This window comes from Cygnus olor, chromosome 2, assembly GCF_009769625.2.
Source record: "Cygnus olor isolate bCygOlo1 chromosome 2, bCygOlo1.pri.v2, whole genome shotgun sequence".
In the NCBI taxonomy this organism is placed as follows: Eukaryota; Metazoa; Chordata; class Aves; order Anseriformes; family Anatidae; genus Cygnus; species Cygnus olor.
In genome coordinates, this window is record NC_049170.1 from 41,592,072 (window position 1) to 41,609,937 (window position 17,866).

Genomic DNA, 17,866 nt, shown 5'->3' on the forward strand with positions numbered 1-17,866 from the left:
GTGCACATATGAACTCCCAGCTTAAGTCATGAGGCTCCAATCTTGACCTGGCAGAGCTAAGTATAGCCAGCAACAAGTTCACACGAGCCCAGCTGGTCAGCTACTGGCATAGGAAAGAGTGTGGTAAGTATCGCTTGATTCTGAGTGGGTACATCTCATCAAATGTTCATGATCTGAATGGTAGTTGTCTAGCCTAAGTTAATCTTTGAGGTTGTGTGTATAGTCAAATATATATCAAATACTTTCAGACGGTAATTGTTTCTACATGTCTTAGACTCCTACTTAGTAAGAGATGAATTTCTCTTTAGAAGGGTCTAATGCATGCTCTTGAGTCAGAGGCTAGACAATTTGCTTAGATTAGATACCTAACTTTTATCTGGCTAAATTTGAGATGACTCTACTACTGGTGTTTTCCTGCAAGTTTTTTCCTTTCCTAGCCTTCCTGAAAGGACAGATAGTCTCTGAAGAGAGAATCTGTATTGTAGATATCCCACATTAATCATGTTTATTATAGGTGGGTGGGTGAAGTAATACATTAGGGTGAAATTCCTTGTTCCTGTGGCTATGTATCATTGAGAGATTTCATTCATAAAACTTGACACTTTTCAGTTCATCTACTGCTCCACATGGGAATTCTCACAAGTGTGATTAAAGCTCCATTTTTTATGCCTATTATAATCCCATTTTATATCATTAGCATCACTGTATTTCTAATATTGGGACCGTAATGCTATGCTGTATACATTCCCTGGGGTTCAAATACAGTAGATCTGCTTAGAAGTAAAGTATGAGGGGGATATAAATAAACCAGATCAGAGAACAGTGCAAAATCTTGGCTTCAAAGAAAGTTCAAAGAACATAAAAGTGCTCAGGGAATAGCAGGAATGATTAAACCATTAGTGCCACTGACAAAAACGAACCATCTCCTATGTTGGGGCTATGAATCAGCTTTAGCCTCTAGTGAGCCTTAAATGAATAATGACAACCCAAACTTTCAACATCATTAAAATATCATGGAAGTAGAAGAGTTAACTTAGTTGTCATTCTGTATGCAAAACCTAAGCAACGTGTTACTAAGGCTAAAAAGACCAAGCGGAAAAAAGTTGAGAAATGCAAAATTGAAATTCCAATACTGACAATAATCCAGACACTAATCCTGTTGATTATGCTTACTATCTCTCTTATTTGAATTTATTTTCCTCTTGTTCTTGAGAATTGTTTAATGTACCTATTGTCTGCCATAAATCACGCAGGCTGATCAAAAGGAGAACTGTAATAGCATTGTTAGCCATGGTCCGCTGTTAGCAATATTCCCTTTCCAGGCTTCTGTCTGTAAGAAGTGGAATTTTACCTCACAGAATTTTACATTTTTACAAATTCAGTGTAGACTGGCAATTGATAAAGACAGAAAGAAAGATAAATGCAATATTTCAATGTTATTTGGCGGTTTAGGAAATATAGCTAGGACTTCAGAAATTCTATAAAAACCCTCGCTGTTTAGGGTATGGGCAAGGCTTGCATGAAATGAAACTCTGGCTGATGTCCAGGTATGTGTGACTGCTGTGTTTCCAGAGTGAGCTTTTCCTTTTTCTGAAACAGAAACTGCAGAACAGGGTCAGAAGATGAACACTGGGTGGGTTGCTCTCTGTCCTCTGCAATTCCTACGGTACAAGTAGCCTTATAACCTCCAGTATACCACACAAGCCAGAGATGTTGGCAGGATAAGTTGAATCTCATACAGAGGTCATCCATAACCCTGGTGTTATGAGGTACTTTCTTCTTTAGTTGAAGAGGATCAGAGAGAAAAAGCTCTTGAGATACTTTAGTACTGCTTCCCCCCCAACATTTGCAACAAGCTATTACATATGACGTACAGGGTAGATATTGCAAAGAAGCTCTGCCAGCAAAGAGTTAACCATTACTGCATCATTTCATGTGCATCAGGCACAGAAATATTGGTAGCAAAAGGTTTGGCATAGACACGTTACCGCTGTATTTGTAGAGGATAACTCCTGTATGGGGTATTGTGATATAGTTATATTTAGCATTTATAAGTATGTTTACTAGGAAAGAAACCAGTTGAAATAAAAGAGAAGAGGATAAAACTTCAGGCAAGTGGGGAAAGAACTTTTTTTTTTTCCTTTTTTTTTTTTTCCTTCTGGTATTGTTGATTCTTTTCCTGCTTACTGGCAGTTGTTTCCACTTGTAAATATCTGGTAGAAGCAAGCTCTTGAAATTGGGTGTTTTTGCTTTTTTTGCTTCCACTTAATGAAGAAAGGTATCCTTTGAACTTTGCAGAATACACCAGATCTGACCCCCTTATTTCTCAATACAGTGGTGGATATAGACAAGTTGCCCCTTTGTAGCCCAGTCAATGTTGCAACAGAAAAGGCCAAAAAGAAGGCACGGATAAGCTCCCTCTGCAGCAATCCTGAGCCCTGAAAGTCAGTGAAAGAGCACAGAGAGAGAGACACACACACACATATTTGCTCCAGCAGTCCCTGGTGTACTGTACGTTTATAAGTGCTACCTGGTAGCCTGGAGCTTTGATGTGCCAGACAGCAAAATAGCCATGCCCAGCTTGCAAACCTCCAGACAGATAGGAAAATAATTCTTGCAGACAGCAGTGACAGGATATCTGCCACTGGAAACTAAAGTTGAGATGGTTTCAAATGGCAAATTTCTTTTTACATGACTAAATTCTTATTGCTATCTTTTGTCATTCAGAGAGTGTTGGGCAAAAATACTTACACAATTGGCCCATCAACAAGATGAAAATATTTTCCTTTGTTTATTATTATGTAAAGCAAATTAATGAGTTAATGGAATCAAACCTATTTAAAGACTGTCTCATGCATGGTAGATATTATTGCTCTCCTGACACAGTAATATTTTTTACTAAAATTACCTAAGAAGTGGGATAATTGTTATCCTGCTGGTAGGAACACTGTCTGGGTGTTCTGAATTTTGCTTTTATATTATGAGGTCTAAAGACTTTTAAACTCTAACCCCAATGCTTCTGTGTTTCTGTCACAGGAATAGAAACAGCACCTCCTTTCCTGGCGGTGAGGACTTGGCTGCCGAGGCCACCTCTTGCTGCAACATTTTTCTCCTGAGGCTCACCTTGCACTTCCATGTAGTTCCTAGCCCTAAGAGTCACTAGTGAGAGTGAACAATGCGCAGACCAGCTCTGTCATCTGAGCAAATGCCCTAATGCTTCCACAGACATTTAATTAAGCAGGTGAGTTACCCACCTAACTCAAGGACTGAGTTAAAGAAGGGTATAATTGTTTCAAGCAATGCAGCCTAAGCCAAAAGCACTGGGGAAGGGATGAACTGCTCCATTCATCAGCAGAGGAGGGGTTGGTTTTAAAAATTAATAATGTTAATTTCTATGCCGAATAATTCCAGCATTGATGGTTTAAGAACAGATGTAATTTGCATAATTCCACAGATCTAAACTGCTTCCTGTACCCATAAAAGCTGCAGTTCTCCTTAGTCACATACTCAAAATTACCTTTCTACCCCTGTCTGACAAATTCTGTAATATGATGTAAAATTTCACAGTACTCCAGAAATGTTAAAGATGTTGGAGTAGTATAAAATAATTGAAATAAATATCAAATTAAACAGCACAGAGGATGCTGTAGTGATTGTATGATTCATTTTTATTTAAATCAATAACAGTCTTTACCTAAAAATTTATCTGAAGGGGCCTTTGAATTTTCACCATCAAAAAAACCAAAGGGAGAATTTAGATCACTAAACAACCCAGAGCCTCAGCCATGTGGATTTATGAAGTAGCCTTTTTTTTTTCCCCTAAAAAGGTAATTTTGATTTTCCTTGTTGACATTTTCTGTAGTGATGTTTCTAGATGAAACAAGTATCAAAACATTTGATCTTTCAGCCTAGTAAGAGTACTGTAGGGGTAAGTACTAGAACTACCTTATTCTGAACACCCTGGGTCATAGCTGTGATGAACGATGAACTAAATCCTGAAATATTCACATGAATGTCCCACATGATGTAGGAACTTTAAGAAAGACAGTGCACACTTTTTTTCCTGCACTAAAATGAGATCAACCACACTATTTTTTTTGACAGTTCCCTATGAAGGAGATCACACAACCTCCTAGGCAAGCAATTCCAGTGTTTTCTTACCCCTATTGTGTGTATTTAAATTTTTGTTTGTTTGTTTGTTTGTTTGTTTGTTTTTCCTCTGTGTTGTTAACATGGGGACTAGGTTATGCCCATCCTCTGAAGGCTGAAGCTCTTCCCTCTGGACTCTTGATAATATAGCCCATGAGCTTCCTGGTATGCATTGCCCACAACTGAATATAGATCTCTTGTGGCCTTATTGGTGTGAATTAACATGTAGCTCAGAATGTATTTTGGTTTACACGTTACAGTGTGGTATCTGATTTTGTACAATAGCATCATATCTTTTGCTCTTGACCCTGCCTTACATCCTAGCACTGCTCCTGGGTTGGGGGGCAGCCCATCACTGCCCTCTCTCTGTTTATATATGTTTATGTTTCATGACAGCTGCAAAAGAGAAGCGAATGCTGGCCTGAAGCAGCCAGTTGGTTTGTGCAGGTGGCCAGTCACAGAGGACTGGGGAGGCAGGGTTTGCAATCTGGATGAAAGGCAGCATCCAAATGCAGCCTGAGGCCGGGCTGCCTCTTAACGTGTGGTCTGCCTGTGACAAGAGTGGACTGAGGAGATGCAGTTGCTTCCCCCTTAGCTTCTCATCTACTCCTGCTTCTTGCTTCAGTCCATAGTCCTAACTAAGACCCTGTCTCAGCTATTGTCACCAGAGAAGCTCCTTGGAGTAGGCAAACCCAGCCATCCCAAGGAAAAGAAGACCAGTCCCAGTAGCTTGAAACTACAGTGAGAACCATGTTGGTGACAGGGGCACTTCTGCATGAATCAGTACTCCTTCTTTCTTCCCCAGGATTCCTGTCATGCTTTTGGTGCTGGTTTTGGTACCATCCCAGTGCCCAGATGAACCTCAGGACAGGCTGCACCTGTACTACAGAATGGTTTGGAAGAAATATCCTTGAGGAAAGGAGGTTGGTGTTTTCATCTTCCAAGGAATGAGGGAAGACAATCACAGGGATATTCATCCAGAGCTCCTGGTACATAACAGTTCGGTAAGAGAGGAATATTTATTTCTCATTAGAAATGAGAAGGGAGAGGTATTGCAAGAGTGAGTATTTTCCTGTGTATACTGAGAACTCAGTTTACCCCTTGGGAACCACTATGTTCATGTGTGCTCCCAGAGCAGAAATGAGAGAGAGATGGGAGAAAATGGCTTTTATTTGTAGTTAGCTTTTGGCCATTTGGTGCAATTTCTTTCCTGTTACAGGTCTTACTTCTTTGGGAGGATTCTTATGTTAGCTGATAGAGCTTTGCTAAAGCCGGTGAGAGTAGGAGGATAGCAGGTTAAACTATTGGAGAAGTACACACTGACGGTTAGGAAATGTCCATGCAAATCTTGACAGGGTTTTTCAGGCCTGTCTTGTTCACTGCTGTAAAACTGTCTCCCAAATGAATAAAGGGGAACTGATGTGATAAATAGGTATTTGTGTGCTGTTATATGGGGAGCTAAATCCAGGGAGTGCTGCCCAAGATATTTTGAAGATGTGTTTTATTCACCTTGTTGAGAGTGTTTGTTTTTGTTTATTCAATCTTGTTTCAAATGAATTATTGGATGATAATTTTAAGATAGCAATCTTAAAATTCCCCTTTCTGGAAGAAGAGGACATAGAAATAAGTGCAAAAAAATAGCTTTCCTGATGGAAAGATATATGGGGATGAGTGACTGATTTGTCCTTTTTCAAGTTCTCTTGTCTTCATCTTTTTGTGTACTTGTAGCAAACTTGGCCTCAGATGAATGAAAACAAATCTCATACTTATGAGATGTTATGCAAAAAGGTGGTACAAAGATAATCCTAACCTTGTGACTTGGCAGGGGATGAAGGTCATGTTTTCTCTTCTTCTTACCTGAAATTAAAAGGTAATCAGATAACTAAAGAAAGAACTGCATTTATGTTCCTCTCCCCCTGTCCCCCCCAATACAGAAGGAGGTAACAGCAGTCAGGGAGGTAAGTTCCAATGCAGCAACACTATTTTGTACATTTATTAGTAACAGAGAGAGAAATGACTATGTTAATAATCAGTGCAATCCAAATAATCTGCCATTTGGGAAGTGGAAGCTTTCCAGTTGTAGGAGTCAGAATCCACTGGTGAAACTTGGACATACTGTTGCAGCTTGCACGGTGAAAGCTAAGGGTTAGGATTGAGCAATAATCCTATTCTATTAAACACAATATTTTTATTGCATATTACCAAAAATTGTCAATGTTGTGCATGTACCATTGACTCTGGAGCCCTATGTGAAAGAAAAAAGAATTTTTAGCAAGGAAGCTGCTGGAAGGCTGGTGAAGGGATAAGATACAGGGGAACTTTATAATAGAATAAATTAGTTGCATTTAGAAACAACATCACCATCACTTCAATGAAAAAGGTGTTTGTTTTGAGACAAATTCAGAACAATCGTGAATGCCTAATTAGGACTCAGAGTTGGTGGAATTAAACATATAAAATTGTCATGTCCAAATCCGTGGAGATTGAGATACCTTCTCAAGAGACACAGCATCAATATCTACCTGTGTCAGGGTTTCTCGTCCTGCATTCTTCGGAAATCCGCTCAAGAATGAGAGTGTTTGAAGACAAATGGGTATGGTGGTGAAATTGGTTGGCACACTGCCTTTCCAGGGCCATGAGCTGACCCTGCCCATCTCCCACTGGCTCTTCCCCAGGGCTGCATTCAGCCCAGCTGCCAGAGGTGTGCAGTGTCCTACTCCACAGCACCCGCAGGCATCCCAGTATTGCTGCCTCATCCGAAGCACCCTCTGGCTGAGTCTCAGGTGGGAAACACCGGCCAAGCAATGAGCAAATGCTCATTATTGCCCCTGTTTCAGAGCTGTTTCCCTCCTTTACCCCCATATTGTACTGGTCAGTGCTAGGGGTGTGAGGTTTACAGCCCTGAAGAGGATGTAGCTAAATACTGATCACTGCCGCATAGCAGCTGTTTCCTGAGTGGCAACAAAATTGTTCTGTGTTTGTGAGGAAAGAAAGGCTTATGCCACTGATCTTTTGACCTAACTTTTCAACTCAATGATTATCACACCCCTTACTCCCATGTAGTGTGTTTGCTGCAAGAATAATTTTATTCAGGACATGTTTTCCACTGAATCATGTATATTCAAGCGTAAGAAGAGGGGGTGAGTCAGGAGTCTGGTTTTAAAAATAATCTGGCAGTTTTCTAAAGCTATACGGATATTGCTTTTCATAGAAAAAGCTGAGAAATATCTGAGGTATTTGCGTTTGGCATGCTGGTCTCAAACATCAGTTGCTCAGAACGTTTTATTTGTGGAAAAGCAGTGGGGAGGAAAGAGACCCCCCCAAAGACATGTGATAACTGACAGGAAATAAATCAATCTGTATGTGTACTGTCGTGGCTTTCCCTTAAAAGAACACATTTTCCTTGTGCTGTAGACAATAGTTTAGTATGTTAAATTATGTGCTGCAATCTGGAAGGTAAATCCTTCCATAAAACTGTCAGTGTAGATCATAAGCCTGCTCACTATAACAGCACTCTTTTCTGCTTCTGCAGTATTCTCCTGGTACAACATGCATTGCACACTGCTTGTGTTTTCTATGAATGATTCTTTGGTAGCACGTCCCCACGTTGCACCGTCCTTGAGAGACTCATAGTCATCACACCTCTGACAATGTGAAAGGTGGGTGTCACTAAAAGCAGTGTAATGAATTGACGGCAGATGAGCCTTGACGTGAAGATCTTTTATTCTTCTTTCCTCTTTGTGAGCACATTGGTAGCATGCATCATGGATAAAATGATCATTTTTGAGACATTACGAGAGAGATATTTCTGAGGATAAACAGAGGATTAATTTTCCATGGGAAAAATGCAGGACCAAATAAAATCAGTTGAGGGAAGAAATATGTCCACTATATCCCCAGCAAAAACAGTTTTTCTGCAAACTGCATGGATACACTTGAAATAAAACACTTCTAAGAGAGATTGTCATCAGTATTTTTTTCTGTAATACTTCACTCTTAAAGAGTTATTGTAGATATGAAAGGAAGTGAGTCCTTTGTACCTTAAACTTTAAACTGGGAATGAGACCTAAAGTCAGATTTTCACCTTTGCAATTCTAACTAAAATATCTTAAGTGAGGATTCAAGGAAAGTCAAATATTACTTCTAAGAGGAAATAAGCTCCAAACAGCCTTTTGGCTTTGAAGTTTTTCTAGATCTGTAATAATAAAGTGTACAGTTTCAGCCTACTGAGCCTATTGACTCATGATGAGGGAGAACTCTTGCCATCAGTTTCAAAATTACAGGCCGTTGGTTTGACACTGCAGACCTCTCCAGATTAACCTATTGAATCACAAAGTGATGGAGAGGTTGAAGAGATGTGGACTCATGTGGACTATGGATGTTCTCGTACCCCAAAATATTACAATTAATAAAAACTACTCAGAAGTTGGGAGAAAAAAAATCACTGAGTTACATGGGCTATTTCTAGAGAAAAATCTATCATATGCAATAAAATTGGTCTCTGAAGTGAGCATTCCAAAAGCAGAAAGCTATTATTTCATACAAATGTGAAGCTTAAAATAATGTTTAGAAAGCTGCATTTTTTTCTGCCTACCCGTAAGTCAGAGTTCAGCTCAATTCCACTGAAGGACTAGCTGTGCTTTCAGAAGGAGACAGGTTGGAGTCCAAGAGAATAATGAAGAAAGAGCTGAATTACCTAGTTTAAAAGGCCAATAACTACCTGTAAGTCTTTCCAGAAAAGCAAAATAATGCATATGTGTTCTGATTCTTTTTCAATATATTTAATTTAATTTAAACACAATAAGATTCATTTAAGTAAAATATGATTCAGTCACTCAGGTAAATGTTGTTACTTATTTCCTATGGAAGGAACTTTTTGACACAATATGATCATTAAACCATGCTGGAAACAGAGATTTAAATGCAAGAAGTAATAATTGCATGTTATTAACAACTCCAACCTCAGAACTTAAGTATTTTTCCTCTTGAAACTGGAGCTAGAAGCCATGAATTAAAAGTTTTTGAAGGTTAAATGATCTCCTGATCCTTAGAGCTGATTCTGTCATGTTGTCATCCTGACCTTTGGATACTTGTTAGAAATGTGTGGTGTTGTTCAGTGGTTGTCTTTTGGTACTGTTAAGTGTTCTGTGAAAAAAATGGAGATTTCAGTCCTTGTGTCTGGACATTTCATGAACTTCCTAAACTTGTATCTAAACTTTTAAAAGATGTCACTTTTGGGATGTCCATTTAGTATGTCTTGAAGGAGCCTGTTCTACAGAGGTTTAAGTACCTACATCTCTGAAAATCATGTTATTTTGAGGTATTAGAAGATGAGGACTACATTTTTGAAAATCTAGGCCTAATATTGTAAGTCATAGATTTATTTATCATAAGGGATACATTTCGAGTATTTCTACAGAGAAGAATTATATTACTGATATACTGTGGGTGATACAAAGTCCCCTCAGTTTAGTTTTTAAAAGTGTTTTAGAGAACTGTAGTTTCTTTGAAGTATAGTTTTATTTGCTAAGAACAGCTTTGGGTTGCACATCTGTTGACAAAGACTTATATCTAGTTCTACTATAAAATTGTTGCTGTTTTATGTCACTCATGATTTGTTACGAGCAATAACAAAAAATTGGTTGTGTTCTCTCAGGGAAGTGTTTTGCTTCTTGTCTTAGTTCTTTGTAGGGCCCCAACTTCATGTCTGCTCTGTGTATTCCTTCTGTGCTGCAGTTCCTACCAATTTCAGTAACAACAGTTGTACAGTTAATGCATTTAATAGGATCATCCTTCAAAAGATAGTCTTACAGTTGTGTGTCTTTGAAGTATCATTTATCCAATTGCTTTTGTGCCTGATTTATTTTAACATATGAATTTTGAAAGACTGGTAAAATTATAGCTGAAAACTAAAATGATGTTGTTTCAGAGCTACCCTTCTTGATTGGGAATGTCACAGATGTATATTTTTCAGTGACTCCTTGTGAAAGCAGCTGCACCTTGGCTGGTGCACTAATGGCACAGTGGTGTCTGGCTTATTGCAGAGATCCTTTATAGCAGTATTTACATTGTGCCAGTGACTTGGTGTGGTCTGCCAGTGCATAACTATGAGACAGAGAACTCCAACTGACTCATTAAATGATCTTATAACCTCCTTTATGTGTCAGAATGTCTTAGCCTACGGAAGGACAGATGAGGACAATGCACTTAGTGGCTTGCCAATTTTCCTTTATGTTTGCACTCACTTTTCCCAAGGATACAGACAGCTATAAGTGCCACGTTTAACAATTGCATATAATAATTTGGAGATATCCCCTTAAAAAGGTCCACTCAGGAGTTTTGCAGCAGCAAATTTAAATTTACATTTTTATAGTTATTTTATCCCAGGATAATGTGCTAAAACTGGTCAGCACTTTATGTAGAAAAAGTCTCACAAATGGAGATGCGATGCAGTGTGCTACAGCCTTGCAAACAGAATCACACCTTTTTCTATGTCAGGTAGCAAATGGGTTTGGGCTTATTCATTTGCAAATGCACAGGTTACAAAGAAAGTAAATATGCAAGATTTCAACCCCTGTGGCCTTGAGGATAATGGAGGCAAATAGCAAGTGGATGTGGAGAAACTTCCACGCTTTTTAAAGTTACTGAAGGCATCTGTGCTATTCAGCAGGTTACGTCACTGGTGGAAGAGGAAACTATGATCTTATTGATGTCAGTGAGAGGTTATCCAATGACATCAGTGGGTCATGGTTCCTGAGATATGTGGAAGACATTAACTGCATTATTTTCTGAAATTCTGCATGGCTGGAAAATGTGTTTCATCGCTATGACAGCAGAAGCAGCAGAGTGGAGAGTTTTTAAAGTTGTGGCACACACCAAAAGGCTGGCAGGCTGGCTGCAGGAGGTCCTGGAGGAGCTCTGCCTGACTCACAGGGATTTGTTTTCCGGTTTCCTCAGAAATCCCACCATCCTTTCCAAGTTCCTTGGTCCACCCCAGGAAGAAACTCAGTTTTTGCTTGTGAAGCAGTAGAAAAAGCGTATACTCCTCCATTTGGATTTGGAGCTAAGAGAAGCTCATTGCAGTTTTGAGTCCATAATTATGATAAAAATGAACATTCCAAAAAAGATACTTTAAAATTTAGATAAATTCTAACAAGGCTGACACTTTAAAATAAAATATTGTGGGGATTCAGAAAAGTATGTATGGTTAGGGCTTTATTATACTCAGGTTTTTGAACTTGAATGCTCAGATGGGCATATGTGTGTAAGGTCTGTATGTGCATATGTTTCAAATAAAGGAGACTGACAGTCTCCTGTCTGTGATATATAAACACTAATTATGGAGAGAAGGATAGGAGAAAGTTACTCGGGTAAGGGCAAGTGGCAGACAGGGCTGATGTGCAGCAGCAAGACAGATACCTGCTGTATTCATAATTCTGTGTTACAGTACATCTATGCATGTTACAGTGCACAGATAGTGGCACTGGGGGAACTGCACACATGAACTCAGACCAGTGCTGATATTCTTTGTGGAAACATCATCCACATTTTTAAAATAAGCATGAAATACCTGACAAGGTAATGTAACAGGCAGTTTTGCTACTTCTCCTGGAAATGGGTCATCAGAACATAAAAATCTCCTTGCAACATGACTCCCCCAAACTTAGTAAGACGTAAGGTAGGGCCTGTGCCTCATCTTTTTTTTTTTTTTTTTTTTTTTGACATGTTTGCACATCAAGGCAGGCTGTAAATGAACAGCATAATAAACTAAACATGATCACTCCAGACATGCCACTACTACTTCCCAAAAGATGCAATCCATACAGCTGCACCATGGTGTGCTGGCGTGGCTAGAAGCCAGAGAAGGCAGCTTGAAGTCTGTAGCAATAACGGCACACAAAAGGAAAATAACGTGGGGTGGGGAGAAAGAAACTGTCTGTGAACCTCTGAAGGTCCTGGTTTCTCAGTGCCAAATCATAAGGAAGAACAGGCAGATGAACTGAAAAGGAAACAGAAAAAAGGAGGGGAATCTTAAGTTAAAGAGGAGAAGCTATCCAGCCCACTCACTCCTTTGGGTATTCAACTGACCTCAGAAGCTAGCTGAGATGCTGGAGCACAGAAGCAAATTTGTTTTTCTTAAAAATCATTATAATGCATTTGTTATTCTGTCTTTTCAGTATGTATTTCAGTATAGCAGATATTAGTTTATTCTTATTTTTTTTCCTAGTTGTAAAGCCAAGTCTTGGCAACCTGATGTAAGAAAGCCATCCCTCTTTATGGGAGCAACAATCCTTAAATCAGGACATTGAAATAATTTGTCAGTTACCAGTACTCCAATCCATTTTCTCCTAGAGTCAATAGAGTGAGAAGCGGAATTTCTGCTTAATTGTGCAAGTTGGCCTGAGCTGCTTATATGAAGGCTGGGGAGGAAAATCTACCCTTTGGAGGGTGATGTTAGCAGGTATGCAAGCAGTACGAGGGAACATGCATGATCTCCAAGGGAGTTTGTAACAGCAGTGCCAGGAGTATCTGATGTTTCCAAGGGCTGGTACAGCTCTAACAATTTACTGGTGGGGCACTCTGCCCTAAAATTCTTTAAATTTATTAAACAAGTCTATCAGTCTCTCTCAATTTTCCTATAAACACTTTGTTTTATTGCTAGGTTACAGAAGGGTTTTCTTTACCCTCTGTACTTGTGGTTCTGTATGGTTATTAGACTGAAAAGAAGCTGAGCCCTTTGGTAGGTAACCAGTAGGTTTGAAATTAATCAACATGCAAAAATGACTTAATTTTTTTTTCCTTGCTGGGGAGTAAATTCAGAGCAGTACAGTGGTGGTTTTTTGTTTTGTTTTGGTTTTGTTTTTCATAGCTTTTGTATGTTGTGGGCCTGTATGTGGGCTGTATGAATTGCATCTCTTGGGAAGCAGTAGTGTCGTGTCTGGAGTGATCATGTTTAGTTTGTTATGTTGTTCATTTACAGCTTGCCTTAATGTACAAACATGTCAATTAACAAGCTAAATATCAGAGCTTTTGTGTAGGGAGAAACCTTTGCCAGATACTGGTAAGTAAATTTCAAAACAAATACGAATCTGACCATCCCACTTCCCAGAAAAGCCTAACCCAAGTTAAAGATAATTTATTTTATGATATTATTTCTGCTATCATGATTGGAGCACAGTTCTCTCATTGAATGACTTAGTCTTCTGCCCTTTTCCTAGCTATGGAATTGAATAACTCTCTACATTGCCAAACAACAGCAATTTTTTTCTCCATCTAAACATTTTTTTCTGATTTATTTCTCAGATTAATTTTAGTGAAATAAAAAAGTTCTGACCAGAGCAACAGCACTAGAAAGCTTTGTTAAAGTAAGTCTGGCTCCAGTGAATTTGCTTTACGCAGGCTTGAGTCTCACACCTGAAAGAGAATGCACGGATCGTGAGCAGCAAGAGACCTCTAAATCCTAATCCACAATTTCTGCTGGAAGGCACAGATTAGAGTAAGAAGAGGTAAAACACTATTGGACTTCTTTAAATCATGCAGCGTCAGTGGAGTTATTGAGGCAGGCTTCTTGGCTGCAACTGCCCTCTGCAGAAATTTGGTGAACGGAGTCTAAGCCTAAATTTAAGCACTCGGTGCTGAATTTCAGAGCAGAGGGAACCTCACAGACAGGGATGCCTGAGCTCTGTGCAATCCTTTCGGCTGAGAGAAGCCTTCAGAGGGCTGCAGCACAGCCACTGAGTAATCAGGCCAGTAATTAAGCTCCAGTTCTCTATTTCTGTTTATATTCACACTCAAAAGTAAAGACAAGCTAATTCTTTTGAACTTCGTTAAAATAGGCCTAACCCATCAGGCCAGAAAAGGAGCAGTGATGCCTGCTCCATCTCTAGGAAGATGCATTTTGATGGTTTGGCAGAGCTGAATCTTGGCAACGAACTTTAGGCTGATGAAATGATGATGTATCTGATTTTGAATTAGTCTAATGACCAAATTCAGAGACAGTCTTGCACTGTAATTATATGGAAAACTGCATTATGAGCTGTAATACATACTTCTTCAGTGGTAAACCCTTACACAGTTCAGGCAGGCTGACTTTTCAGCAAGTTGTGAGTGCAGATGTCACCATCCGCATACCATGTGTATGACACATGGTAACAGTTTTATACCGTTAATATATGTCCCCTCAGCAGCACATTAACATTCCTTGCTGAGCATAGCTCATGGATGGGCTCCAGCTTCTGAGACTGAGGTTGCATTTTAAAAAATGAATATTTTTGCATTTGTTTACACTCTTTTTTTTCTGTGAATATTCAAAGAGATGAGTCTACTGGCAGAAAAGTTCATGGAAACAGCAAATTGTAAACTAACATTAGAAGATACTGCAATGCTTTGAGAACCTGACCACGTGAGTTAACCCCATCTGGGCAAAGAGAAAGGATGGTTCTTTGCAAGAATATTAAGAAACAGTCAAAATTTTAGTTTTTACTTTTTTTTATAAACCTTCTTCAGGAGAAAAAAAGTATATGCTTTCTGTAACAGTTGAATTGGGGAAAAGGAAATTGACATTCTTGTCCTTCAGAAAATTCCTATTTCCAACAAACCCCTGCTGTTATAAATCTGACAACTTCTGAGACTATCAGTGACAAATTTCATGCAGGTATAGGAATAATGTGAAAGCAAATGCAGCGCAGCAATAATATTACATCTCCAAGGCTGGTTTCCAAGGCTGCTCCTTTGGTGTGTGGTTGAGAAGAGCAATAAAAGTCTTGGTGTGCATTAGTCAGGGAACAGCTGAGAAGCAAATTCCTTTGCACTGCCATGATCTGGGTGCACAGTCAGGAATAGTTTTGCTCACCCTGGGGCATAGTCTGTAGTATCCTGATAACGTAAGTTACAAATATGGTGGTTTTTTGTTTGTTTGTTTGTTTTTTTAGGGTCTTCCCTATCCTTCTCTTTTCCCTTTCAGAGTCCATTTTCATCATGTGTTTGTACCAGACAGTATTAATTTTGCTTGATTGTTTTGTCTTTACTATTTTGACTCTTTCTTCCCTTTTCACTTTTCATTCTTCATGAAGCTGAATGTTATTGCTTAGCATCCTATTCTTTTTATCATCCTCATTTCATATCTGTCCATCAGCATTAAACACTATCAGTTTTCAGCCTTTGAATGATCAAAGCAATTCAGGTTCTCTACTGCATCTGTTTTCCTTTGTTACTCATTCTTTCATTGTTTCTATCATTCATGCAAGATGCGTCTGCCTTTTCAGCCTTTTCCCTGTGTTTCATGTAACTCTGTTTTAAACTTTCTAGGCCATCTTACAATTCATTTCACAATTCCCACGCCTCCGATTTTGTTATTAACCTTGACTATGAGACATTGTCAAAAATGCTTTCAGAAGTGAAAACGACACAGTCATGTGAAAGGGAAATCTTCTGATACCTGTTAAAACATGTCTTCTTTTTAATTTTGAAGGTCATTGTGTTCATTATCTGCAACTATTGGCTTTTTGGAGGTAACTACAGCAATCAGAGGAAAGGGTGTTTTAAAATGTAAGTCTCAAAACTGTGAGCATTGAGTCCCTCTCCCATCCCAAGAATACAGGCATGTTTCTTCTTGCTGTTCTGCAAATGAAAGCCATCTCTTAAGGCTCTCTCCCTGCCATCACGAGCAAGCCCACCTCTTTTTTTTTTTTTTTTTTTTTTAAATCTTGTCCATCACCTCTGTGGGTATCTGCAGAGGGTTTACTTGGGACTGGGTAACCTCAGGGAATCAGCAGCTCTGGTAGCACCTGAGTTGTGTTTTGAGTGGGGATCCAAACCAAAGCTTGAGTCCCAGGTATGTCAGAGTGCAAACTGGTTGCCACCATGGTTTTCGTGGTCTTCATGAAAAATCTGGGTCAATTCGGAGAAGAAATTTCAAGCCCTTAGTACAGTCACTTGTTCTATATTATTACAGCCCACTTGCTAATGCTGCTGAGCAGGCTGAAGAGAGGTTGGATGATTTTGTCCTTGGGCACCAGTGCCAGACTGGCTAATTTACATAAGTTAGCCTTTAAAGGTGCAAAATATGATTTACCTTTGGTATTTGCTCTTCATACATAACTGCAACCTAGACAGCCTTGTCATACTCTGCTTTATTTCATGGTGCTGCCTGTCCAGGTATATATGAGCAGGTCTGAACTTGTAAAGCTCTAAGCTTTGGTATGCCTCTTGGCTGAAAGTGATGTAGTAAAACTCAGAGTTCATAACAACCTTTCTATGTCAAAACACTAAAGTTTTACATTTGTCTAATATACTTTTACTTGGACCTTAGAACTCTCATAAAGTATTTGCTCACGTTGACAATTTTACTTGTTCTCCTAACACAAAGAATCCTAGTTATTACTTAGTCTGACACTTTTGGGCAATGAATTTCATGGTAATTATTGTTCTTACCCTTTGCTTTCTTCCCTCATATAACATTGCCTGACACTTTCTATAATTAACCAGAAAAGCTTAAATATTATCCACAATTCACTGCTTTCTGCCAGAGCTAAACCTTACTCTTCTTTCCATGTCTGCCTGGTTAAAATGCTAGATGCGCTCCACATCAGCATGGCCAATATGAGCTGAAAGGGACCTGCCTTTTGTCTGACCAATCATTTTCGTCACCCAGTACTAAAGGCATCTTGAATTAACTATCTTGAAGTGTTGTGACCTACACTTATGTTTTTCAGATTAGTTACGCAAATAGCCCCATTCTTAATGGAAGATGGTGAGGGGTGAGAACCACTGCTACATTATATATTTACAGAGTACTGTAAAATCCTGCTTGGAAGTCATTCCTTGCACCATCAGAGGATGAAGTTAACCTAAGCTATTCCAGGCTGCCTTGTGGGGACTGCACAGTACCTTTTCCGTCTTGAGTAAGGTCTGTGGTGGAAGTCAAGGTGATTGTTTTTCCCTAAAGAACTTTGCTTTGTTTTAATCCAGGCATACCATCTCTGTCATTCCATACAGCAAAGACAAAATTTACATGGTCTTAGGGTGGAGCAGCCTAGTCCCAGATCAGTCTCTTCTTACCCAGCTGAGATGAGGTCAGAAAACAATCCCTGTGGCAATTGCTTGCATGTTAAATCTGAGTGCTGGGGCACTCCAACATGCTTGATAGGAAAATCTGTAATCACATAAATAGTAATAAGAAATTTTTCTTCTTACCTTCCCTCTCCAAACTTACAAACTTATGTATTCCAGAAATTACACTGGTCTGAAGTATAGGATGAATTGTATTGAACTTGATGTTTTTGATGGTGTTTTCCAACCTACATGATTCTACAATTCTATGATTCTACGATACTCTGTATTTAATTTTTTGGCAAGTTTAAGATGAACTCTTATGAAAACCAGAAATACAAACTTTGTTCAAGTTGGAAGAAAAATCTTCATCTGTTTGAGGTAGACCCTTAAGGAAGGATAGTAGGGAAGTCCATAGTGATCACTTCTTACGATTAAAAGAAATAAGATGACAAATAGCACTGAGAATTTTAGAAGGCCATCATGTAAATCAGGCACATCACTGGTAACCTTATCTAGAACAACATGTACTGTTCTGCTGCTGTGTCTTAGAAAAGATTTCTTTAAAATAATTTAAAAAAAATAGAGGAAAGGGAAGGACAACAAGCTTGCTTAGCAGCATAGGAAACTTAGAGGTTTCCTTAGATGAGGAAAAAGAAAAGAAGAA

General features: G+C 39.0%; 1 protein-coding gene across 2 annotated transcripts in view; it reads left to right on the plus strand.

The window, feature by feature from the left end:
• Positions 1 to 3,062: 3,062 nt before the first annotated feature.
• Positions 3,063 to 17,866, plus strand: part of LRRC3B (leucine rich repeat containing 3B) — a 173,679-nt gene continuing 158,875 nt past the window's right edge. For both annotated transcript variants that reach the window (XM_040549024.1, XM_040549025.1), the window contains exons 1-2: positions 3,063 to 3,241; positions 4,955 to 5,153. The gene's annotated coding sequence lies outside the window, so the exon portion shown is untranslated. The remainder of the gene's footprint in view (positions 3,242 to 4,954; positions 5,154 to 17,866) is intronic.